This window comes from Ochotona princeps, chromosome 3, assembly GCF_030435755.1.
Source record: "Ochotona princeps isolate mOchPri1 chromosome 3, mOchPri1.hap1, whole genome shotgun sequence".
NCBI classification, from domain to species: Eukaryota; Metazoa; Chordata; class Mammalia; order Lagomorpha; family Ochotonidae; genus Ochotona; species Ochotona princeps.
The window spans coordinates 5,369,328-5,397,062 of NC_080834.1; positions in this window are offsets into that span (position 1 = coordinate 5,369,328).

A 27,735-nucleotide genomic window follows, 5' to 3' on the forward strand; every position below is an offset into this window, starting at 1 on the left:
CTAATGTAATCATTTTTTGGGGGGTATCTCTTATTTTGCTATGGAATGGATTTTCAGAAACAATACCTGAGTTCTCAACATGTTACCTACAGAGACAAAAATATGTTCAAATTGGAACACGTGCATACAGTTTTCTTCCAGGAACAAGTGAAGTTTGTTCACAAAAAGTAATCTTATTCTGTTTATTCTCTCTCTTCCTGTTCTCAAGAACATCAAAAATACTCAGTGCATTTAACTATTTTTGTTTAATTTTTCATTTCAATTTTCTTTACCCCATTTGGTTTGTTAGCTGAGAGATATTAAACATGCCTTTAACTTCTCCCCTCCACAACAAAAATGAAATGCCTTCATATTATTTAGCGTGCAGCTAATGCTTCAGGGATAGATTAGAATAACATAATATGCATAGTGCTATCATCCATAATAGACATTTTTATATACAAAACACATTACCATCTTCTAACACTATTTATGTGAATCTTTGGAGAGTCTGGATGAATTTTACCACCTTCTCATTATACTTTTCTGACATTACTGGTTCTGAAGATAAATTTTTTTAAAGATTTATTTATTTAAAGATTTATTTATTTATATACAGAGAGGAGGAGAGACAGAGAGGAAGATCTTCCGTCCAATGATTCACTCCCCAAGTGAGCCGCAATGGCCAGTGCTGCGCCAATCTGAAGCCAGGAACCAGGAACCTCTTCCGGGTCTCCCATGTGGGTGCAGGGTCCCAATGCATTGGGGCGTCCTCGACTGCTTTCCCAGGCCACAAGCAGGGAGCTGGATGGGAAGTGGAGCTGCCGGGATTAGAACCGGTGCCCATATGGGATCCCGAGGTGTTCAAGGTGAGGATTTTAGCTGCTAGGCAACGCCTCTGGGCTGAAGATAAATTTTTAAAATTATTTTTAAACCGGTGTAGCTTGATTTTTCATATTTGTATTATTTCAACTGTAGGTGAATGTAGTTTGAAACTGAGAAGCTGTAGGTATTTAGCTACTTGGCTAAACACATTTTATGCTAATCAAGACACCTAAACATTTGCAGCGTTCTTTTTGGGGCTCAATGGGGATCCCAAATTGTTTATAAACAGGGGTCTGGCAGACACTGCTGAGTTTTCTATCACAAAAAACCTGAGACAGGAAATTGCATACCAGATAATTTTCATTACACTGTTCTTCTCATTTAATTTAAGTTTCACTTTTGCCTACTACTTAGAATTCTGGAATTTCAGAAGCAACAAAATATGTAGACTTCTGCTGTAGATTTATAGAAATGTAAACGATGTAAGTTCCTTCAAGCTTTTGCATAGTTAGATACTTCATTTCTAAGTAACATTCTCCTTATTTTTTAAAACAAAATAGCAATTCTCATCTTCTTTATATGAAGAAAAAACAAGAAAAGACAAAAGTGTCATCTGAAATTTACTAATATTGATTTGGATGTCATTACTCAATATAAACAATTATACAATTATCTGTACTTTGTCTACAAATGTATATTTATAGAGGACTGTATGAATATCATATATTCTCAATTTCTTTCCCTTTATCGACTTTTGTCTTTCAAAAGTTTTCCAAAGCATGTTATCACTAATAATCATATAATGCCTTACTCTATCCTATTAAACTTTTGTCAAAACCAGAAGAGTGGTGGGAGGGTTTGGGGAGGGGTGGGGAGAACCCAAGTATCTATGTAACTGTGTCACATAATACAATGTAATTACTGAAGTTAAATAATAAATAATTAAAAAAAAAAAACCCAGAAGAGGATCTGGGTCTATTTCAAGAAATAAATATAAGGATATTGAATGTAAACCAGTGGTCAGCATTTTGAATTCTTGTGCTTGACCCTAAAACATGCACAGATAATCAACACACTTCTTCAGCGCGAAAGGGATGTAATTCCTTTGAAATCATCAAATTTTCATTAAAATTCACTGTTTCATACAAAATAAGTTTGTTTATTTCTACTCATTGAATCGTGCAAGGCCTACTTTCTTCCTTTCTTTATTTCCTTCAATCCCTTCCTTGAACAAAAGCAGAAGGAATAAAAGGTCCTGGCTTTTGTGTATTCTGCATGTTTATGTGCTCAATGCCAGTCAACCGTATGAACCATAGCAGAAACTTCCTTCTGCAAAGCCTTTCATCTCGGCAAGCCTCTTACTGTAGCCATCACAGTTAATTTTATTATTGGCACTCAGGCAGAAAGCTAGTGCAACAGCGGTGCCAGAGTCCATTTGCACATAATGATTACACTGGGAATTCTCCATGTGAGGGTACATGTGCCTTCCTTACTTGGATGACTCCGGGTGGTTTGAATTGTAAAACATGAATAACACTGATGGACAACAAGCAGTTGCACAGTCTTGCTTCTTTCTCCAAGGTAGATCAAAGTAAATTTCACTGGCATAGCAATGATTCAAGCCAATAAGATCTGTGATGGTCACCTGCTCATGGGCTAGGAAGGGAGTGCGCACATCGGGAACAAACGTCTCTTGAATGTGTTCATCAAGCAAGCTGCGCACTGGGCTGAGTGCATGCTGGGATGGCGGGGGCCAGTGGAAGGAACCTGCTCTGTGGGAGTGGAGAATTGAGTTTCAGACACAGTGAGTTTGATGGAGTGCTTGAAGCAGCAGCATGCATTTCTTCAGGGGACTAACTTACAGCCTCAACCCGAAGTCCCCGAGAAAAGGGCAGGAACTATGACTATGCTCTTCCAATGAGATGCTTTGCTTGCTGCTTGAGCTGCTGTTTAAAAAACGTAAGCACCGCTTCATTTAGTGGTTCCTGAGAAAACGTTAACAGTTGATGTGTTCAAACTTGTGACTTTGTATTTAGGAGGAAAAAATCTCATCAGCTACTTAATCTTCTCAAACAAACTTCTCATGGTCTTCAGGAATAAAAAGGAAAGATCAGGGCCCAGCACGGTAGCCTAGCAACTAAAGTCCTCACTGCCTTGCACGTGCTGGGATCCCGTAAAGGCCACGGTTCTAAGCCTGGCAGTCCCGCTTCCCATCGAGGTCCCAGCTTGTGGCCTGGGAAAGGAGTAGTGGATGACCCAAAGCCTTGGGACTCTGCATCCACGTGGGAGACCCAGAAGAAGCTCCAGGCTCCTTGCTTTGGATCAGCTCAGCTCTGGCTGTTGGGGAGTGAATCAGTGGATGGAAGATTTTCCTTTCTGTCTCTCTTTCACTCTGTATATCTGACTTTCCAATAAAAATAAATATTTTTAGAGGAAAGATCAATGTAGAGTCTTTTAAAAAATGTATTAACCTTAACAAAATGGAAAAGGTTTTGGTTGTAATAATGTGGGACCCTGTAATTCTACAAACACCACAAGCCCTATTGAACTCTGACTGTTCATGGCAGCCGTTATTATCTTGGTGAAGAAAGAAAATGTTAGGATTTCTTTGCTTTTTTTGTTTGTTAATTCATTATTACCTTCCTGTTCACTTTTTGTTGTGCTGTGTGCCAATTTGGAACCTTGCTGGGGTAGGGGTTCTTAAAATTTAAATGTGGTTTTTCTTTCCTTCATGCTTGCTTATACTACCCCAAGTCTCAATTTTTGTCGTCTCATGTTTAGTTGAAATTTTGCCTGCTTTGATGCTTATGGTGACTGGTGCAAAGTATGTTTGATGAAGATTCAAATCATCATTAAAAACCTGCATTTTTTGACCCATTAAGGAGTGTTTATACATTTTATAAGATAAAAATGGCTCATCTGGAAATGTAATATTTGTTGTTCAATTTTTGGGATCCCAACTAAGATACAAGTCCTCATTTCTGCAATAATAATAATAATAGCAATAATAATAACAGCACGTTTAAGAGTACTCTTATCCATACCTCGGATGAACAAATTCTTTAGGTTGCATGTTGAATGGTATCTTTCCATAAGAATACCCTTAGTGCGAATATAGTACATTACTGAATTAGCTGAGAAACAAGATTGACACATATTTTAGTTAATTCAGGGTTTTGATGGATGTCAAATTGACATTTTCCTGACTTTAAAGGAAACAGCACCAAATGTAGAATGAAGTTATTTTGCCTAATAGAAATAATGGATGCTATTTCTTTTGATTAAAGTTTAATTCCGTTCCATTTGACAGCTTGGGACTTGTGGGCATGGATTTTTTTAAACTCCTTAGTAACACAGTCCTGATTAAATGCAATGCCTAATGCAATAATCTATTGGAAAAAATAATGCATGTAGGAATGCTCTGTTTCCAAGGAGGCTGTGGGAGCCAAACAGAATACATTTTTTTTTAGTTTTCAGAATAAAATAAGAAAAAGTATCAATACATGCTGTGCATAATCTTCAGGCAGAGACCATGAAACACAGTTTCAACAAATGTGCCTAACTCAGTATACTCACATACAAAATGAAGTGGTCGATGAATTAGCTGTAGTAGGATTTCTATACATTCACTTACAAATGTTTGTGTGACAGTAACTGACATGAAACTTACCTATAGCAGTTCAAACATTAAAAAAAAAAAAAAACTTCTTTGCCAGCACTAGAATGGTGATGGTGAGACAAATTGTAGCTGGAGAAACTGAGACAAAATGTACTGACCCATGTACATACATGCAGAATGATGAATAAGGGAGTACTGACTTTTCCTTAATAGAATGGGCTCACAAACAGTGTGATGAATGAGTGGCTTCCCTAAATCACCTCACATGATGGTATCACTATAGTTAAGTCCCTGTGGGTCACCCTCATCACTACATTGAATCTCCACAAGTTAGTTAGTCAATAATTAAAGACTCAGGAAAGCTTACATTACCGAGTCCGCCAGGACACTGATCCATTTACCAAACTGTCTAATCTTTAAATTAAAATGAGAAATACAATTATCTTAGAGCTGAGAGGATCTAGTCTTGTTGTAGGAAAGACACATGTGTAACCAAATTAAAACCAGACTGCTGCTCTGTGAGCCATGAGCCAGAGCGAGAGAAGCTTGTTGCATGTTTAGAACAGCTAATAGTGCCAACTTTTAATAACCCAATACATCTGTTGCCATCGTTAGGACTTGACTGACATGGGAGATACTATGTAGCTGAGCTTCATTCATGCCATGAGCACTTTCCATAGAATCCGTTTTTTGAACCTGGAGATAATTTGCCTCATTGAGTGACTTTTGCATAGTTTTATGAACTTTCTTATGGACTGACTTTATAAGTATTTAAAACCTTGGATATTTCTGACCCCTGTCCTTTTAGCAATGGGTTTCTCATTGTTTGATTTGGTCTTCCATTGTTATTTTACTGGGATATTCTTCATATTTGCCTTTGTTTCTGGTGGGTGCTATTGCTTTTCTCTGTCAAGAGAACATCTTTAAGTATCAGTTGTAGGGCGGGTTTGGAATAGATATATTCATTGAGCTTTTCTTTACTGTGGAGGAATTTTATTTCAAAGATAAAGGAAAGTTTTGCTGGATGCTTTATTCTGGGCCAACAATTGTTTTGCCCCTAGAATCTGGAATACATTGCTTCAATCTCTTCTAGTCTGTAGAGTTTTCTGTGAGAGATCGGCCGTAATTCTGATTGGCATTCCTCTATATGTAAATTGATTTTTTTTTTCACATGAACATTTAAGGATCTTTTCCTTATCTTCAACTGAAGAGAGATTGACTATCATGGGTCATGGTGAAGATCACCTTTGGTCAACCCTATTGGGAGTTCCATGTTTCTCATGTATTCTGTTTCCCAATTCTTTCTCCAAATTAGGGAAGTTTTCCATTGTTATTTCATCGAATACATTTTTAAACCCAGGTTCTCTTTCTGCACCATCTGGAACTCCAATAACTCTTATATTAGGCCTTTTAATGGTGTCCCTTAATTTTTGAATAATTTTCTTAGTTTGACTCTGTTCCTCTTCCAGCTGTTTGATTTTTCCTTCATTGTGGCAAAAAAACAAAACAAACAAACAAAAAACCTTCCAATTCTGAGATACTTTCTTCTCTTTCAACTTGTTCTAGGTCCTTCTTTCTAATAATTTGGCTTGATTTTATTTCAGAATTGCTATTTCCTGTGTGACATACTCCTTATATTCCCTGAACTTCTCTATGTGGTTCTCATTGTTGATAAGAAGCTTTAAAATAACTGCTTTGAATTCTTCATCCCCCATTTTTCAATGTGTTCCTCAGTTAACTCTGAGGTTGGTAAAGATTTTTGCTCTTTTGCAGGGGAGTCTTCAGTAATATTCAGTTTGTCTGTTTGTATAATTTTGCTCCTCGTCATTGTACTTCTGGTTAGCAGAGTCTTCTCCTTGGGGCAGGTTTCTAATCTGTTTCATCTACAGGTCTACAGTTTGATTTTACTGATTGCATTTGGTACCCATTCTTTGTTTCCAGTCACTTGTGCCACTCCCTCCACTAAGTTTCCAGGTCTGAGTTCTTATGTTAGACTTTCTACCACAAGCTCCACAGTCCCATCTCCTGGCTCATCACTCTCCATCTCCTATAATCCTATGCTGTGGTTGCATCATTGATGTACAAACTTTATCTCACTTCTGGTTCTAACAGCTCCCACAATTAGGAAGACATCAAGTGTCCTCAATAACTAGATTTTTGATATTGCTGATCATTCCAGAACTTGCTGCCTGTTAGGTCTGAGGACCACCTGGACCTATTTTGACCCACAGGATTCCAAAGTCAGTATTATTTTCTCTGTTGGACCAGTTCAATGCATTGAGCTCAGTGAGTTTGCACTCAACTCAGCACATGTACAGCTCACTGTTGTTCCACCAGTTTCAAAAAGTCTATGCCACACTTTGCAAATGGCTCCTGATGTGCCGCTACTAGAGTGCTTGAACTGCTGGCCATTAGGTCTGAGTGCTACCTGGATCTATTTTGGGTGGAACCTGTAGGATGTCACGTGATGGAAATACAATGAGACAGAAATGAGTTGCTCCCAGCTTAGTGCATGTGCAGTCCCATCCCAAAAACTTTGCCTGCATACACGAAATGGTACCTGATGCAGCTCTGGAGGGGGGTCTGGGCTGTGAAATCCACATTGTTCCTGCACCACCTGTTTGGAATATACTGCTCTGTCTCTGTTCCTTGCTGAATCAAACAAATCAGCAAGATGTGCCGTTCTATGTCTGGCCTTACCTCCTGAGCTCTTGGTGAACTCCTCTTCTCACCTGGCTGGTGGTTCTTTGGCCACCAGTAGAGTTCAATTCACTGCTTACTGACTGCTGCTGGGGTATCTGATCAATGCAACAGCACGCCATTGTCTTCACTGCTTTCTCACGCCCACTGGGCTCCAGGTGCCCCTCTGCTGTTGGCCTGTCCTCTCCTGTCTTCTGGAACATGATTCACCCTGGCTAATGATTTCTCCATTTGTTTAAATGTGTCTTTACCATATTCTTCCATCTTGAATCTCTTGAATCTCTAAAAATACTAATTTTCTATTTCAATAATCTTTTTCATAGAGCAACCTGAAAATATTTCAAAAGAAAAACAAATAGTGGGAATCATAACAAGAGGAAAATGCATCAGAGAAGAGCAGGTTGTGGTAACCAAGTTTTCATAAATCATTAGATGAGATGTCAAGGAAATTTAAAATGAGATAGAATTTATGCAAGTGACATTATAAGGATGATATGATTTGAAAATATTATGAAATATATAACATAATACCTAATATTAATAAAGGTGTCTTTTGCTATTGTGCAAAATTGGAAAAATTGTCTCAGAAGCGTAGTACTTTCTAACCTTTTTATGAAAACATCAGGTATATAGTGATTATCTAGCCGACTGTAGAACAGCAATAGAAATGAACTATGAAGAGGTCACTGCGACATGTGCCCAGAAAATTATTATTCCAGCAGAATATCTAGTTACCAAGTAAGATTTGAATCTAAAAATAGACATCAAAGGGGCCAATGTTGTGTCATAGCAGATTGTGCTGCAAATCTAGCATCCTGTGTGGGTGACTGTTTGAGTCCCAGCTACTCTGCTTTTGATCCAACTTCCTGCTTTTGACCTGGAAGAAAATAACAGTAGGTGGCCTATGTTTTTGGGCTCCTGAAACTAACCTGGGAGAGTGAGATGAGGCCGTTATTCCTGGATTTGGTTTGGTGAAGTCCTGGCCATTGTGGCCATCTCAGGATTAACGACCAGATGGAACAACTCCCTCTCTGCCTCTCCCTGTCTCTCTATAATATGAAATAAATCTTCAGAAATATAGTAATTCTTCTGCACTATTTCTCAGGACCCAATCACTTCTCATTGTCTTTTGTTACCACACTGGTGCAAAGCAGTACAACCCCATTTGGATCATGGCTAAAGCCTTGCAAACAGTCTCTGTACTTCTGTCTTTGCCTGCTGTAAGCTTCATTCCATAGAGAAGATCTCTTATTATTTTAGACCCTTCTTCCTTCTGCTGAGAGGACTCTCCATCATACCGAAATAAAAACCAAAGTCCTGAAAATTACCTTCAGGGCCTTTTATGATGCAATTAATCCTCTGCTTTATATTTTAACATTGTTTTCTCTTAAAGCAAAGAGACTACTTCCTGTTACAGAATCTCAAAGTCTGACTAGAATAATGTCTGCATCCCATAGTGGGGCTGGGATTATCTAGATATAAAGCTCCTGCTGCCATTGCTATGTAAAGTGAAGAAAGAACATAGGAAACTATCACTACTAAAGTGTGGGTGAGCTTACAATCAATAAGAATTCCAGACTACTTTATCAAGACTGTAACTGCTTAAAGTGAAGAGGAGAATTTACAATATTAAAAATATACTTGATTGAGAGAAATGTGCTTGTAAAAACAATTTGGTTAAATGTTAGATCGGTATAAGACATGTTAGAAGATTACTTAGCAATATTTGAACAAGTAAATAGATTCATAAAATGTGAGACACATACACACACAGGCTAAATTCTGTGACTGTGGAACTGTATAAACTACTCACATTAGCTTTTAAACTCTGGATCCATTTTCGGGATAGACAGTTATGCTATCTCAGCGTTACAGTCTTCAGGATCTTATGTATTGTTCTTGTACAATTTAAAATCACAACTGATACATGTTAAAATGTTTTCACTATTTGATTTTTTAACAAAATTGAAATAGCTTTATTGTACTATTTCAACTATATACGTTATCACACAATAAATATGCAAAAGAAAATATGTGAAATCTTCAAAGAGTTCAAGTAAAAGGCAAAATGTGAGAAAACTATGTATTAATTTTAGAAAAAGCTCCCTTTTTAAACACTTTATTTATGTATTTGAATTTTAGAGTTATGGAGAGGGATATAGCATAGAGAGAAAAATCTTCCATCTCTTGTTTCACTCCCCAAATGGCCTCAAAAGGCAGGGCTGGATCAGGCTGAACCCAGGAGCCAAGAGCTTTATTCTAGTCTTTCATAAGGGTCTCAGCAGCCAAAGCATATGGGCCAATTTTTGCTACTTTGTCCAGGTGCACTATAAGGGAGCTGACAGGGAACAGGAACGGCTGCAACTCAACCTGAACCTGTATAAGATGCCAGCATTTCAGGCAGAAGCATAACCTGCCCAGCCACAACACTGGTCCCTAGAAAATCTTCCACAAAATATTTCTATTTATGTTTCTGAGTGGCAAGACTATAGAATGAAAAAGAATCGGAGCAATAAAGAGCTGTTACCCATTTGTTCACGTCTCTAATGCCCACAATGGTTCTAACTAGGCTAGAGGTAAAACTGGGAGTTGGAAATTAAATCCAGTTCTCCCATAAATGTAGCAGGAACCCAATTATTTGGGCCATACTGTCACCTTCTGGGATCTGCATTAGAGAAAGTCGAGTCATGAGCTGAAGGCAGGAATCAGACTGAGCTAGTCCAACAGAGAACTAGACATCTCCACTGCCACAGCAAGTGCCCATTTTCATAAACATTTTTTATTTCCATTTCTTAACAGATATTTAAAATGCTTTTGTGTATCATAAGAAGGAGGCTAAAGATCACCTGCACTCCCAATACCTTTTGGAAATCACAATGAATTTTTTTGGTTATTGTCTTTAAGTTCATTAATAAGCATGTGGAAATGCACATACTGACATATATGTGACAAGTGACACAGTCATAGCACACACACCTACAGACACACACAGACACACACAGTCATAGCACATACATCTACACACACACACACCTACACACACAGTCATAGCACACATACCTACAGACACACACACAGATACACAGTCATAGCACACACACCTACAGACACACAGACATACACAGTCATAGCGCACACACCGACAGACACACACACACACAAATACACACACAGTCATAGTGCACACACCTACACACACACAGACACACAGTCATAGCGCACACACCTACAGACACATACACACACACACAGATTCACACACAGTCATAGCGCACACACCTACAGACACACACACACAGACACACAGAGTCATAGTGCACACACACCTACAGACACACACACAGTCATAGCGCACACACCCACAGACACACACACAGTCATAGCACACACCTACAAACACACACACACAGATACACACACAGTCATAGCACACACACCTACAGACACACACAGACACACACAGTCATAGTGCACACACCTACTGACACACACACACAAACACACACAGTCATAGCACACACCTACAGATACACACACAGATATACACAGTCATAGTGCACACACCTACTGACACACACACACAGACACACACAGTCATAGCACACACACAGAGACTCACACACATACACATACAGACACATACATAGTCATAGCATGCACATGCACAGACATAACATGCACACACAGTCATAGCACACACATACACACATTGACACACACAGAAACACACATACACACAGTCATAGCACACACAGTCAAAGCGTACACATGTACACATTGATACACATACACACACATACAGAAACACACACACTCACATAGTCATAGCCCATGCACACACATGCACATACACATACAGACACACACACACACACACACACACTGCTTTATCATCACAACTTTGCTTAGCTTTTGCCTGATACACTCTTCTTCATTCTTCCAAACTTCTCTGGTCAATATGAAAATATCAATAACCTATTGTGTATTCCTCCCTCCAAACCTTCTTTCTTCTGTTTCATTTAACCATTTAATCACAAAACCTGTACAGTCACACACATTGTTTGGTTGTTAATGCAAAACTAAGTCATATTATTTCACTAGATTTTACACTTTATTTCATATATATTTAAATTCTTTCAAGTTCACTGGTAGAGCTTTAATTCACTCTTTAAAAAACCTGAATATTGCTTTAAAATACAGTGCTGCCATAATTATTCACCATCTTTCCTATAATTCTATATAAATTTTATGTCTGCTTCTGCATCTCCATAAACAATTGCACCATACATTTCCTTAAACTTATATATTCATCAACCTTGTGTTTTTGTTCTATGGAATAAATTCATAGGAATACAACTGAGAGCTTTGTGCTTTTATAAGCTACAAAGTGAGAGAAAAAAATGAAATGAAAACATAAGGACTCTCTGTATTTCCATGTTACTGTTTATCTGACACAGCTGATAAGAGATACTTGTGACTATGCAGGGATTCTGAGACTATTTCACTGAGTATCACTTCTTGGTAAAATATTAGAAAAAGAACATCATGAAACAGTTGAGTCAGAAGAAGGACATCTTTTAACGGAAGACATAGTGGAAAGGAAACCATGGTAAGAAAATATCTCGCAATGTATTCAGTTAGTACTGAAGGGAAACTCACAGAGTTACTGTGGGAGTTAAGCAGTAAGTAAAGGGTAACATAGAAAGATTACACTGTGATGGACGCACCGGAATTAAAAGCATGGCATTATCTCAGCAGAACTCAGGACACGCGAAAGGAAGAGATGGCTTTTCATCTATAAGAAAGTCCCTAGACAACAGAACCTCAAGATCAGGAAAATACATGGACTCAAGGAAAAGAAATTTAGCTTATGGAAACATCTAAATTATTAAAAGGGAATCCAAGTACGTATTAACAAAAAAGGAAGAGAAAAATAATAAAACAAATTGTGGATGTTACGTAGGATAAAAGAGTAAAATGATGCAAGTAGTTTGTCACACCAAATGTTACATGCCCAATCACTTTTTTAAAAAAAGAAATCCCTTGAAATTAAGATAACAACCCAGATCCGGCTACTTGCTATTTATTAAAGAAACACTTAATGTAGTGGGTTTAAAGAAATTGGATGGTAAAAGCAAGATATGGGAACTGAGAAGCAAGTAGTTGCAAGCAGAAAAGAGGAAATAAGAATAAAAATCTACCATGAAAGGAAGTGTCGGATGAATTCTCAACATTAGCAAGACTTTTCTTAGAATTCAAGAACAGAATCCATTTTGTTTCTTAAAAATGTAATATAGATACTAGATTTAAAGACAATAAAATATCCTGTATGAATAAGGTCATTAGCCCTAGAATAGAATCAGAAAATCAGATTTATTTGTGCCATGTGGAAAAAGAGAAATGCATTGATTTCTGAGCAGAGAGCAACAGATCTTTCATCTGCTGGTTCACTCCCCAAATGCCCGCAACAGCCAGACTGCATCAAACGAAAGCAAGGAGCCAGGACACTGCATCCCAGAGGCGAGCATCCACTGTTGTCTTTCAGGATGTGAGTTATCAAGCAGATGCAGGAAAAGCGAACATAGGGCTTGAACCCAGGCACACTGATATGAGCTGTTGAACCCAAGGTAACTTCACCTGGCATGCCACAAAGCCCACCTCACATGAACCCTGTTAAATAATCGCAAGAATGCCAGCATTGTTTATTAAAGGGATCAGCCGTTCTGTCAGTTACGGTCTCAGTGCATGTCTCAAAATTCAACTTGCTGTATGTACATGGTTGATTTCTGGAATCTACTCTTTTCCATTGATCTGTGTATCAGTTTTAACAACAGTAACATGTTCTAATGACTACCATTTCTTGCTTTCACAAAGGTTGCATTAGAGATCTTTCTTTACTTGATATTTACATTTTTGCTAATCTAATGGGTGGAATGATATTTCATTATGGGCTGAGTCTACATTTCTGATTTTGCAAATAAACATTTTTACGTATATGTATTCTTTATTTGCATTTTGTCATCTGTCATTTGCCTGGGAGCATATCTATTGTTCATTTTTCCAACTGAGATTTTAAGATTTCTAAATTTATAAAAATATTTAACAATATTCCAATTACCAACTTTTTTCATTTGGAATATAAAAAATTCAGTGTTGAAAGTAATATTTTATAAGTGTTTTCTCCCGTCACGCTACTTACGTTTTTGCCTTTCTTTGTGACAGTTTTGTTTAGTTCATATTTTTTTTATCATTTCAATGATTAAGCTGGTGATTTATTGGTTGATTTTGAAGTATCACCTTGCTTAAAGAGGTTCTTCCCTGCCAATTCTTAAATATTCTTATTTCGGACAAACATTATATGCTCCCCCTGTCGCATGACAATAAATATAGTCATGAGTGAGATTAGCATCCTGGAATCACTTGCTGTACATAACAGAAGCCTATTCTTATCAGTAGGATTGCATTTGCATTTTAGCTCACTTTTATTCTATGTAATTACTTCTCTTTCCTCTTTGCTATAATATTATACCTTTAAGTATCAGAAAATTAAGCTTGTTAATGTGAAATAAATGAGTATGCTATCGAAGTACTTGAGCAATAAAGGAGAGAGGGAGCAAGGGATAGAATCCTTACCAATCTGTATCATGAAAAATGTGCAACCTACTCACTTTATGTAAATTAAAAATAAGAATAAAAAAGGAAAAAAATGCTGAATTTTTCCAGTTAGTGTTATCCAGTTTATAATTATGCCTTTAATGTAATTAGAGGTTTTCTTGATTTTTTTCCCTAATCCTGTTTTTTTCCATAGAGACAAGAACATATATACATATATATGGGGCATTGAAGTGTTGCAATGGCGATGGCCTAAGAATATTAGGAGTGGAAGTTCTTGGAGAGTCATTAACTCAAAACTAAATCCATGAGGGGAGTGGGAATTTGGTACCTTTGTGAGATGACACTTTAGCTACCTGCTTTCCTATCCAAGGTCCTATGTTTTGTTTGAGTGTTGGCTCTACTGTGAATTCTAACTTGATGCTAATGCACACCCTGAGACACAGCATGTGACACTTTAAGTGCATCAGACCCAGACATCCATGTCACAGACATGAATTAAATTCCCAGCTCCTGATTTCTGCCTGGTCCACGCCTGGTGATCACGGATGCTTTGTATTTAGTGGTCAACAGGAGATCTCTCTCTCTCTGTCTATTATATCTTTTAAGTAAGTAAGTGAATTAAAATAGGAAACAAAATTTCTTTGGAATATCAATTTGAATATCTGGGGAGTAACTAGCTTTAATATTTTAAGGAATAATGCAAAAGCTGAACAATTACCTTTTATTTTTACCAGTAATGCTGACTGAACTAAGATTGGACAATTGCAAAAACAGAAGTAACATTGGCCCTTAGCTATCTAATAGGGATCATAGTGATGTTATACTGATGTTGTGGGCCCTTGATACAAGAAAATAAAAATGATTACCTCTGTAGTATTTACTTTCAAAATCTGTGACTCAAATCTGACTGTTGGTAAAAACAAAACAAAACAAAAACAAAAACCTCAGACAGATTCTGAGATACATTCTTCAAAATCTTTGACATGTCTTTTCATATCTATCAAAGTCATCAAATAAAACCTGAAATGCTGTTGCAGCAAGAAACTTAGAGAAACTTCCCAACTAAAGCCATGAGGTTTCCTGGGTGAGGTCCTGAAAAAGAAAGCAAACATCATGTTAAAATTACGAATGTATCAGTTGAACATGTATTTTTATTAATAGTAATGTATCGTGTTGGTGTGTTAAAGTAACGCACTGCTGGCGAAACAGGATCTACCGTTGCTGCACTTCAAAATTTTTGTATAAACTTAAAAATGTTCTAAAACGGTATAGGATTAGCTTGAGGATTGGCTTATTGTAAAGAAACTCACAACAAAGGAAACTTAATACCTTCAGTATTCTATGGCTAGTTTCCTGAGGGGAAAATGGGCATAGTGCTTGGGAGGACATACACCAGTATTCAGTGCTGCATCAGTATGAGGCCTGTCTCCACGGAAGCAAGCAACAAAAGTGATGCTGCTGTTTTCCCCCAGAAAAATAGGTAGATACTCTTGTTTTGAAATTAGGTTGGAGTTGCTTTTTTCTCCTCCTTAACTTCATGAAACATAGTCATACAGATCAGAATTTTTTAAAAAAAGATGTTAGTATAGCAAAAAATAAAAATCTTTAGAAACTGCCCTTTCTTGCTCTTGATGTATTATCAGATTAATGACAAGAATTCTTCAAATACTATAATAGATTTTCAGTGACATGACATTTTAAAAATGAATATTACATTACTTTAAATAATTGTCTTATAGTACGTATTGACTATTGACAGTACACCGAGTTGTATTTTATCTATAGGGACATGGACAATGACAGCATTTAAAAATATATTTGTTTATTCTTTTGCACACACTTCAAAGCTAGAGAGAGAGTGAGTCAGAGAGAGAGAGCGTCGGTGTTTAATGCTGTTCCCACTGCCCTTCTCAGCCAGGGAGGGGTCAGGAGCCTAACTCCATGTCGGTGGCCCACATGCTTGGCCAGAGCTCAGCCACATAAGACATTATGTGTTGCCAACTAGGACGCAGTAGCAGGAGCAAGAACCTCTGATAAAGGATGCAGGCGTCATGCTGGGTGCTTAGTCCATTACCATAATGTGAACTACATAATTAAAAATTCAGGTAATACGAAGATGGTATGCCATACATTCAAGTTAATGCCGTTTTCCCTTTCTTACCAAGACAGACATTATCCAGCGACAAGCAAATTAAATCCAATCCTATTGAGAAAAAAATACTCTTTATGCATAAATCTGCAAATCACAACAAGCTTATAAAAAATGATGTGTGATGATTTCTTGACCTATGATCAAGATAGCTCTAGGAAGACAAATGATATTCTTTATTGCTCTTTTTAAAATTTTTTATTAATGTTTGACAATCTTTACAGAGTTAATTAGGATAAAAAGGTTCAAGGGCTATAACAAAGTGGGTAAAACTATTATTTCTATATTGTTTCCTTCATGTATCTGAGGTAAAGGGGGATATTGAGGGAGAAGTCTCATCCACTTTCCCACCCGCCCCAGGTCGCGTTTGTGGGGCATGCTGAGATACTTGCTCAAGTGGTTTTGATGGTTCAGCATTTATGAGTCACTATCAATCTTGCCACTCTGAGCACGATGAAGTTGTTGAAGAATCCACTGATTGACACAGTCCATCATAGAGTTTCCATTTGCCCAGTATTTCGCTGCCAACATATAGCTGAGGCAGTTGATTGACTTGTTCTGTCTTCTATCTTTTCTTGGTTAAGGTTCTGAGTCTGGCAGTTCGATTGGGGAGATCCCCCAAGAACTTTTGTCTGAGATGTTCCCAGACCAGATTCTTGTATGTTCTAGCAAGTACAGGGCCTGGCACAGTCCACCGCCCCGATCAGCTGATGGTTGCAATTGCTGGTTTGGTTCTGTTTTCAGCCCCGACTTCCACTGGAACCAATGGGTGTTGCAGTCTGGTTCTGCCCAGCACATACTCGGCCATCACATAAACCAGTGGGAGCTGCAACCTAGTCAGAGTGACCCACAATAACCCCCACTAGGCCCGTCTCTACCCTGGTTTGCCAGTATGTGCAGCAGACTAGTCCAGTCTGTCCCACATCCCATTTGGTTCTCATACATGTCAATGAACATTGAAGCCTTGTTCAACCCAATGTGCCCGACTATCCAGCCTTCATGGATGCTGTTGAGTGCCTCTCTGTCTAGCTACCCCAGTCCCTGTCCTAGTTTTTGTGCTCCCCCTCCCTGTGGGAGTAGTAACCCAAGAGGGAGGAGCCCACTATTTCCCTCCCAGGTCTCTCTCACTCCTGGATTATGCACTCTCCAGGTGGTTCTGTGGTTTGATTGACAGAATTAGCCCCCAGTGCCAGCTTCTGCCAGCTGATGCTGTGGCTAAGTCCAAACAACCTTCATCCACTCTAATTTTGTTTGCACCAGTAGGAATAATCTGCCCAGCCTGGCTTTTCCCTGGTCTAGTCCACATGAGGGCCACAGGTATTGTAGCCGTGCTTAGTATAGTCTGCCCCATCCCAGCTCATGCTCTCCAGTGGGAGTAGCTGTCCAGCAAGGGAACCCCCCACATTCTCCCTGCTGGCTCTTCCTCCTCCCTTCCTGGTTCTCATGCGTGCTGGTTGGGCGCTGCAGTCACATCCAGTACAGGTAACCTCACCTTGGCATTCTGTGCTGTGCACTGATTTTTGTCACAACCGAACCTGGCCCAACCCACACTCTGTTCTGGTGCTCGGATTCGCCAGTGGATGATGTGAACTGATTCAGCCTGGTCTGCCCCCAACCCATGCCAAATGTATGCCAGTGGGAAACTTTCCATGGCCTGTTCTGGGCTGTTTCCTATCATGTTTCTTGCACTTACCTGAAGGGGCTGTGTCCTGCTACAGGAGTTGCCCAGGCTCCTCCATCAGAACCCCTCCGAAGGATATGATTCTGCTGGACAAGCCCTGAGCCATAGATTTTGCAAGGACTGGTATTTGGTGGTCAGCATTGTTCAGTGATTACAAGTTTTTCAAAGGAAGAGTTACTGTCATTGGGAATCTTTACGATTGATTCATGCCCTAGAAGCTCAGTGGGTTCAACCTGGAGCTACCTAAGCAGCGATTCAAAAAACCAGAACCCCAGAGCTTCCTGTCCGGGTGGCCAGCAGGTGGAGCCTGGCACCAAATGGCACACTGGCCAACCGGGGACAGCTCACCATGTACACGTGGTGGTTGGCGTCTGGGATCCAGGCATGAGATGCCCCATCCTGAGACCCACCAGCAGCCAGGAGGCTGCTGGAAGTTTAAACTCCCAGGCCCAAGGTCACGCCCCTCCCCAATCCCATCAACCGCTCAATGAGCGCGGTGGGTGGGCCCTGGGCCTGCCCAGTCATGGAGACGTCCCCCCTCGGTAGGTGTACTCACCCCGAAGGGAGCAGACCCCGCAGCCCAGGCAGGCCCAGGGACAGCTCACCATGTACACATGGTGGCTGGCATCTGGGATCCAGGCATTATACGCCCCGTCCTGCGACCCCTCTTTTTTGCTCTTTGATGAACAAAAGAAAACAATTATATTTTTCTAACATGCCATTGTTATGAGTGATTGCAAGAAAAATATCTAAGGAAACTACCAATTAGAATTCTCACTGAAGTTAAAGATTTTCTAATAAAACATTTTATAAATGTTTTTGTATTTTATTTTGGGGGAGCTGGTCTTTCTTGCTTATAGCTATTTTTAAATAGATACATTTATTTTGATTTTCTTCAAAAACGTACTAAGATGACTGACTTTTTCACATGTATAAAACACATTGTTCTCAATATATTTTCTACAACCTAAAAAACGCAGCTGTGTCCTTACTCATGCACTTCATAAAAGCTATGACAACCTTTAAACGTTACTTTTTTTACCCTGATGGAAGTTGATCCTAACATATAAAGTTGAAAATTTGACAAATTGCTTTAATTGTGCTTGAAAATCAATGCTTTTCTTTTTTCTACATGCTCATAAATGAATTTGCTTTTCTGATCCCAATCTAGGGCTAATGACCTCATTTATATAGGATACTTTATTGTTTTACAATCTAGCATCTATGCTAAAATTTTAATGGTTAATTTTGTAGGGCGGCAGTTCAATTCTTATTTATACAGAGTAAAACTTCGTAGCCATTCGTGTGTTTATCATCCATGAAGCTCATTTCACACCTCATCTGTTGCATGAATAAAATGTGAAATAATTACATTTTGCTAAACTGACATTGTTAGGACTGATCACAGAGAGCATCTAAGGAAATTGCCAATTCAAACAAGATTACAGATCAGTTTTATTTTACTATTATTTTTTTTGTAAAGAAATACCAGCAATTTTATAAAGCAAAGCCATACTCCCAACAGAAATCTTCAAACACTATAGACCATAAAAGCACAGTTAGAAATGCAAACATCAGAAAGGGGAATTACAACCGAGCGCAGCGAAACTTCTTTAGCCTCAGCTGGTTGTTAGAAAAGCAGGTGCTTACCTATGATTGTGCAGATCCATATTCTCTATGAGGCCCAACACTGCTGAAATTGGAAGAAGAGCTTTACTGAAAAAAATAGTGTACAAAAGACATTCTCGGGGAGGGGGGGAGAGATTCTAAAGCAAATCCTAGGGATGAGTTATAATTGAACTTTGGAAATTGAAATCCATTTTATCTGAGACATCTTCAGACCGTTGGTAGTGTAGCAGTCTTAGTGCTTCCTTCTCCCACCTAGAACATTCCCTAACTCCTAGGAGTACCACCCACTGAGTGGTCAAGGATAGGAAGGCTCCTTGGTTAAACTTCCATAGCCTCGGGGTAAATAGTGTACTCACCTGTTCTGGTGGTTTTCTTCTTGGTCTGCTTGTCTGCTGTTCTCCTAGGCTGCTGCCCAAAAGGTGGGGCCTGCATGAACTACATTTTTTTTTTCTTAATGGCTGTAGCTTTTCCATAAGCAATGAAAAACAGACTCAGCTCTTTGGCAATATTATGGCATTTTTAAACTATGTTTTTATGGTAGATAAGAATACTTGTTTACACACAGCTCTTAAGATGTACTTCCTCTTTTACAGTGCAAAATAAGAGGAATGGTACTTTCTCCAGATGGGGAAGGGTGTCCTCAGGTGTCAGTCTGTTCTAGCTGAGTGGTTCCTGGGTACAAAATCACTAAAGAAAAACAATAACAACAACCCAGAATCTAGTTACCCCCCCCTGAAACAATGTTGTTTGGAAGAGATTTTTTTTTTTTAATGAACCATCATAAGGAAAAAATGATTTACCCAATGTTTGCTGGAAACCCAGAGCTGAAAAACTCCGAGTAGCATGCATGACCTCAAAGTAGAGCATACGAGAAGGAAGCTGAAGGATACTGTCTACAATGCGTGCCACTGACATCAAGGATGGCACCTAGTTGGCATGTAGCTGAGCTTACTGCTATTTAGAAGACTCACTCCAGTGGCTGGAGTGCTGTGCTATGGGCACTACGCACACCCCCGGAAGCACATTTACATTTTGTCAGTCTTCCAGCTTTTCTGAAATACCCAGGAACCTGTCATTCTCAAGATGTCAGCTAAAAAAGATCTGGATAATAACTAATCTGACTGTATACTCTTCAGTCAAGGAGTTTAGACACTAAAGACACACATAACCAACAGTATCATGAAACTGTATGCAAAACTATATAATAATGCCCCAAACCAAAATATGATGATATGAAAGCAGTACCCAGTTACAAGAAATCATACTTAGAATTTCGAATTTCAATGTTTTCCCAGCATTACTAATGTTTGATACAGTCATGCTGTCGTTTCGATACTCAGTGATAGCAGCAGGCTGTGGCTACTGCGAAGCTAGTGATCACTACAGCAGATCACAGCAATTCTACATTGTACTTTGTTATGTTATGGCATCTCATAGGATAACTGTACTAATTATGGTTTCAACCATTATAATTAATTGATTTGTTTGAAAGAGAATGAGAGAGTGGGACCTGGTGCGGTAGCCTAGTGGCTAAAGTCCTCGCCTTGCATGTTCTGGGATCCCATATGGGTACCAGTTCTAATCCCAGTGGTCCTATCTCCCATCCAGCTCCCTGCTTGTGGCCTGGGGAAGCAGTCCAGGAAGGTCCAAAAGCCTTGGGACCCTGCATCTGCTTGCGAGACCTGGAAGAGGCTCCTGGCTCCTGGCTTCGAATCAGCTCAGCCCTGACCCTTGTGGCCACTCGGGGAGTGAATAATTGGATGAAAGATCTTCCTCTCTGTTTCTCCTCCTCTCTCTATATGAATATACATATTCATATGCCTTTACAATAATAATAAAAAAGAAAGAATGAGAGAGTAAGAGACAGAGAGATTCCATCTCTGGATTTATTTCTCAAAGGCTCACAACCATGATGACTGGGCTACACTCCAACCACCAACCTGGATCTAGTTCTGGGTCTTCCACATGGACGACAAGGGCCCAATTGTATGAGCCATCATTTGTGGTCTCCTTGGTGGCAGATCTGCAGGACCCTGGATTGGAAATGAAATTGGCTATTGAACCCAGGAATTCCAGTCTGGGATGTGAGCACTCCCATCGAAAAACCCCATCATGAAACGCCCAAGACTATTATTTTATGAAGTTTTCTTTTTTCCTCTAAATATTTGTTTTTATTGGAAAGGCAAATTTTACAGAGAGGAATTACAGAAAGGAAGATCTTCTATCTGCTGTTTTACTTCCTTAAGTGGTCACAATGGCTGGAGTTGAGCTGATTCGAAGCTAGGAGCCAGGAGCTTCTTTCTGGTCTCCCAGGCCGGCACAGGGCACCAAGGCTTTGGGCCATCCTTCACTGTTTTCCTAGGCCACAAACAGGTAATTGGATGCAAAGTGAACAGCCAGGACATGAATCATATGGAATCCTGGAGCATGCATCATGAGGATTTGGCCACTAGGCCACCATGCTGGGCGCAAGAGATTTTCAATTTATTATGATTTCATCTGGATGTAAATACAATGTTAGTAACGGAGCATCTGAATTCCTGAAATAATTCCAAAAACAGGGGAAAGTCTTGTGGCATCATGGGGGATGAAAGAACAGGGATGTATTTGTTGAGCCAAGTTTGTATAGGTGTCTATGTCACGTGTAGTACGACTTATCTTGTTTGGTCAAATGGCAATATAAGCAGTTATATATATATAATGGGAGGGGAATGTTCAAGTTGGGTGATTAGTTCTGTGACTGATGTGGAAATATATCTTTATTGCAAATTGTGATGTTAACGATTTTTTTGTGAAAGATGATTCTGTGTTGGAAAGATGAGGGAGAAGAAAAACATTTTCCAGGCAATCATAAGACCATCTGAAAGGAGGTTAAGTGAAATGAAAGAATGATATATTTGCCAGGCGTTCATGATACCTGGGTCACAAAGTAAACTTGATGGAATGAGATGAGGATTGTTTGCTGTCCTGAAGCGATGGAGTTGGTGCATGGAGCCTATAATGACACACGCAGACTAGTGACTGACCGATGGTCAATAGCCAAAGTTTATAAATAGCATCAGACTTTTAAAAGAAGGTTCTCACATAGGCATCTAGGGAGGGAGCTTGAGCTATTTATATCTCAACAGCAAGAGACAGTCCCCCAATATACAACTTTTTCCTCTAGCAGGTCCTTTATTTAAATCTGCAACCCAGGAAGTTCCCTGTTCATTCATCTCCTTCCTGGGCCTTTCATAGGAGATTGAACTGCCTCTGTCTCCTTCAATAGCAAAGATTCTGAACGTCCTTCAACAGAGGATGAAAAACAAAGTATAAATGACATGTAAAAATTGTGTTTTACTGAAGAGCGTGAGATCAGCATTGTGGTGCAGGTGAACTGGTGCTACCTGTAACTAACAGTATCACAGCGCCAGCTTGTATCTCACCTGCTCCACTTCCCACCCTGTTCCCTCCTAACTCACCAAATAAGCCAACCAAAGATGATGGAAATACGAAGGCCCTTTCAAACGGTGGAGACCAGGCTGCAGCTTTGCAGATAAGGAGAAAATAAAGATCAAGTATTTACGGTAAATGACTGATCAACTGATCAAACTGCCCAAGAACACAGGAAGTCCTGGGTCACAGGGAAGAAAGTCTGTGGCCAGCAGTTACAGGAGAGAGCCTTTCTCTGTTGTCTTAAGGGAGGAAATTATAGCCATAGAAGACAAAACATTTTTGATCACAAATTATTTACCAACTGTATTCCTCAGTTTTCGTGTGTACTAGACAGCAGGTTCTCAAATCTTGTCTCTCCTTCTATGCTTAAGTATATTTTCAAGCTTGATCCTAGGTCTATTTACATCATACACTTTAATGGCAATTTTCATGGCCCAGCCCTGTGGTTCAGTTGGCTAATCCTCCTCTTGCAAGCACCAAGATTTCCTATGGGTGTCGGAAAGAGTCCTGGCTGTTTCACTTCCCATCTAGTTCCCTATCTGTGGCCTGGGAAAGCCATAAGAGGATGGCCCAAAGCCTTGGGGTCCTGGGCCAGCATGGGAGACCTGGAAGAAGCTCTGGGCTCCTGACTTCTAATCAGCTCAGCTCTGGCGTAACCATTTGGGGAGTGAAACAGCACATGGAAGATCTTTCTGTCTCTTCTCTCTGTAAACCTGCCTCACCAATATAAATAAATTAAAACAAACAAACAAACAAATAAAAAGAGAGACTTCTCAGTGACTAGGATATAATTTAGTCCAACTCTGAAAAAAAAAAATGCACTGGTTAGTTTAAGCGCACAATGTCTTTTAGGTTAGGTGTCGGGACTGTGTTTAGAGGGGGATGCTAAAACATAGAACCTATAAACACATTTCCAAAAGTCACTAGCTATCTGGATCGAAAACACACACTCTTGAATAAAAACTTATGGTATCTCTCAGGTTTGCTTGTAGAATTGATCATAAGAGGTTGAGCAATTTCTGTGTAACAATTTCAATGTCTTGCTGCTTCCCCTATAACACAAGAAGTACAGTCACCACCTGAGTTTGAGAGGGGCAAATGATGGCATCATCATACAATGCAGAGCTTGAAACAGTTTCTCTAGAAAATTGAATGTTTGAGTGGCGTGGAAGACAGCACTGCTGTTTTATGAGCAGACATTGCTACATTTTTGTATTTAAATGCTGAGACTTCATAAAACTGCAGCATCCTCTCTCTTGACTCATTTCTGCAGGTTATGTCGCTCACGCCTGTGATTTCCATTACAGATAACCTGAAAATGTGGCTGTCTCTAGCTTTTGAATTGGAAGCCTGGATACTCCGCTGCATGTTCGAAATCACCCTATTAAAGTCTCAGGCCAGAAAAATACAACTTACCTGTCTACCATTATATTTGGTGTTCTTCCAGTCTTCAACTTCACTGAATGGTACCATCATTCATGTAGTGGTATGGCACAGAAACCTAGGAATTGCCCATCATCCTTTTCTTCTTCCTGTACATGGCCATGCATAGATGCTCTTTCCCTCAGAATTCTTGTGAAATCTGACATTAGGTGTTGGCCAATCTCTAGAAACTTATTTCCTACCCTGGTCTAATCTTTTGGTATGACCAAAGTTGTCTTTCAAAAATTGTGTGTCTCAATAAGTCTTTTCTTGGGCTTTCAGCAAAAGAGCAGGGATTTTTCATGTCACAAGTCAAACACATTTCTTTTTTAACTTGGCGTGTTGACACCTCAGTGAATTGTGAAATCACTGAGATCATAACAATTGTTTCAGTCATACTTACACTGTTCTTATAAAATGGAGGAGGTTACTTATAAAGGGGTTATAGTAGCAAAAAAAAAAAAAAATTAAAAGATACTACAATAGTTACTGCTCTCTCTTACCTCTTGTTTTCCCGTCTACAATGCTACCTTTCAATTTCTTTAATAGGACTGTGCATATTCTCTGATTTTGGTGTATGTTGCTTTATTTATCTAGTAACTGGTTTTCCAAAGAAATCAATGCACATTATGGATTTGATGGCATTTTGCTTGTAAACTTTGGTAAAGCAAGATAACATGACACACTAGAATAGGGACTACCTTTGATACAATAATCAATGCAATAACTTTGAGAAGATGTAATGTGACCTGAAAACTAAATGAAAATAGCCCTTGTATGCAAGTATCTTTGAGGACGAGATCCACATATCACTTGGGAATGATGATGTTGCTGAATAAACAAAAAATAGATAAATGAAATGATTTTGTTAAGTGGCTGAATACTGTCTCTAAAACACAAACAAGAATTACTTCATGGTTATGAGCTTGAAGGAGTTCCAGTAAGTAAAAGTAAGTAGATACTCAGATGATGAGGTAGTTAAGGATGTCTTTCATCTCCAAAGAAGTTTCTAGAATTATCACTTTAAAAACTATCCAACACAACAAATGCAATCTGGTTTTCTTTTCAGTGCCCATAAACTAGTAATTTGATGGAACGATGTTTTCCATTTGGGAAGTAATTTTCTCATTGCGTATTTGGCTTAGAGTTGGAATTACATAATAAGATAAGACAAGATTGTACTTTTATGTGAAACAATATAGTATTTTGTGGAGAGAATGATAAGAACAGATGGTACCATGGTAAGATGAACCCTAAAGCCGTTTTTGGATTCCTGAAATGATAGTTCAAAGAAAATAACTTGAACAAATTTTAAGTCTCGTCAGTCTCTTATTTGTGTACCCTTCATAAGGAAAATACCAAAATACACTAATCACAAAATCACAAAACAATTATATATTTCTTATACTTCTATACTTAGATTTTCCAATCTATCCATTTCAGAGAAAAGCTGGAAAATTCAGAGCAAGAGTTCTGGTATTGTTTCGGGCTTTTTTTTTTTCTGTTTTTTCTTTGTTTGTTTGTTTATTTTTCCCCCAAAGCACTGCAAGGTAAAACAGACAAAGCCAAAACCTCACTACATGCCTATTTCATTACGCTTGAGCATGCTCACTGACTTATTTGCATTGCTCTGTTTCAAATGTGACAACAGAGGTCACTGCCTTCATTCAGAAAGGAGGAGACTTGAGCTTGGCAAAAGCCATAATTTGATTAGGAATATAACAATAAATTATGATGACACATATGTTAATTATATCTGAAAACTTAGTTTCCATAAAATATTTGGAAAATAAACCTTTAAAATTGTGTATTACTAATTTCCATTAGAATTAGAATGGAAGCCTCTACTGGCATTTTTTTCCTAATTAACTTATTCTAATTTCCAATGATTCTCTTTCAACTTCCATTGTGAAAGCTCTACTTGAAAATCAATGGATTGGGCCTGGCGTGATGGTGAAGTGGTTAAGGTCCTCGCCTTGCACGCGCTGGGATCCCATATGGGCGCTGGTTCTAATCCCGGCAGTCCCATTTCCCATCCATCTCCCTGCCTGTGGCCTGGGAAAGCAGTGGAGGACAGCCCAAAACCTTGGGACCCTGCACCTGCGTGGGAGACCCGGAAGAGGCTCCTGGCTTCAGATCGGCTCAGCTCCAGCCGTTGTGGCTGCTTGGGGAGTGAATCATCAGACGGAAGATCTTCCTCTGTCTCTCCTCTCTGTATATGTGCCTTTCCAATAAAAATAAAATCTTAAAAAAAGAAAATCAATGGATTAAAATGATGAAGAATACAATGATCCTCATGACACAAAACAATTGGTTCTTTATTTTAATGATAGCCTTTTTTCCCCACTTCCAATCCCAAAGTTGGGCAAAAATTTTTTTTTTCGTTTTCTTTAGCTTTATTTCTGGATGTATTTTTTTCTTCAAAGAAGAAGCTGAAGTTCTTTTCATAAGAGTGTATGTGTTCTGGTAGCAAACCAAAACACTGGCAAAGAGCGAAGTCAAGCAGATTAGCTCGATGTGGTTATGTATTAGGCTGGTAAGATCACTTAGGAGACACTTGGGTTGGTGGATATAGTAATAGCAGCAAGCATACGTTGAGAACACACTATATGTTACTTAATATCATGCTCAAGTGTTCCAAGGATCCTCTGAAATTGCTAATAATACTAGCACCTTCGGATAGATAATGGATTTGGATCAGAAAGGAGTTTCAATCATTTGTTCAAATCCATGTAACTAGCAAGGAGGGGAATCATTTTAATTCACAGTTGTTTTCATGTTTTCTCAATAAGAAACAAAGTAAAATGTATGGTCACAAATATCTTTTATAAACACACAGCATCCTTTGGTTCCTCTAATACTGAAGATACCTGGGTAGCTTATTTCCCTGATCACAGTAATTAGAATTAATTAATAATTTCTAGATTTCCTCACCATTCATAACATCGGTGGAGGGGGTATATGACTAGAAAGCCTTGTCAGACATTTTTACCGGGATAAATAAAACTGGAGCTGGCAAAGGGAAATCTTTTGCCAAACAAAACTTCTTTGCTCTCGATGCCCAGGATGTGAGAACTTCTTTCTAGCCTGGAAGAAGGCACCTGCCAACCAGAGAAAAGCAGGTAAGACATGTGAAGTTCTAGTCACATTTGAGTCCCAGATGCTAAATCTTTGTACCATCAGAAGTTCATTAGAGAATTTATATATGTCATTCTCTTCTTCATCAAAACTAAATCAAGTTTCTTTTTTTGAAAGTTGAAGACTTAGTTGAAAATAATGGATACCAATTTGGATAGCTGAAGAAGCAAGGCAACTTTGAAAGGGTTATTAGTAACCTTAATGAATTGCTGGACAAAAATGTCATGTATAGAAAACTGTATATCCAGTATCAATGCCTCAAATTACGCCATGTAACCATGTTCTGAAAACAATGTGGCCAACGCTCTTGGGGAAACAGACATTTGCCTCTGGAAACTGAATGTCACTGTTAGTTTTCTTGCCAAAATAGATTTTTCACAGTGTGTGTGTGTGTGTGTGTGTGTGTCTGTGTGTGTTTCAAGTGTTAACATTCAAATTAATATTTTGCAGGAATGCCTTTGATGATGGAAGTTACGTGGTGTCAACCTTGCTATAAAGGAAGCTGAGAAAACAGACAATTGAATTTTAGCATGAAATTTAGGA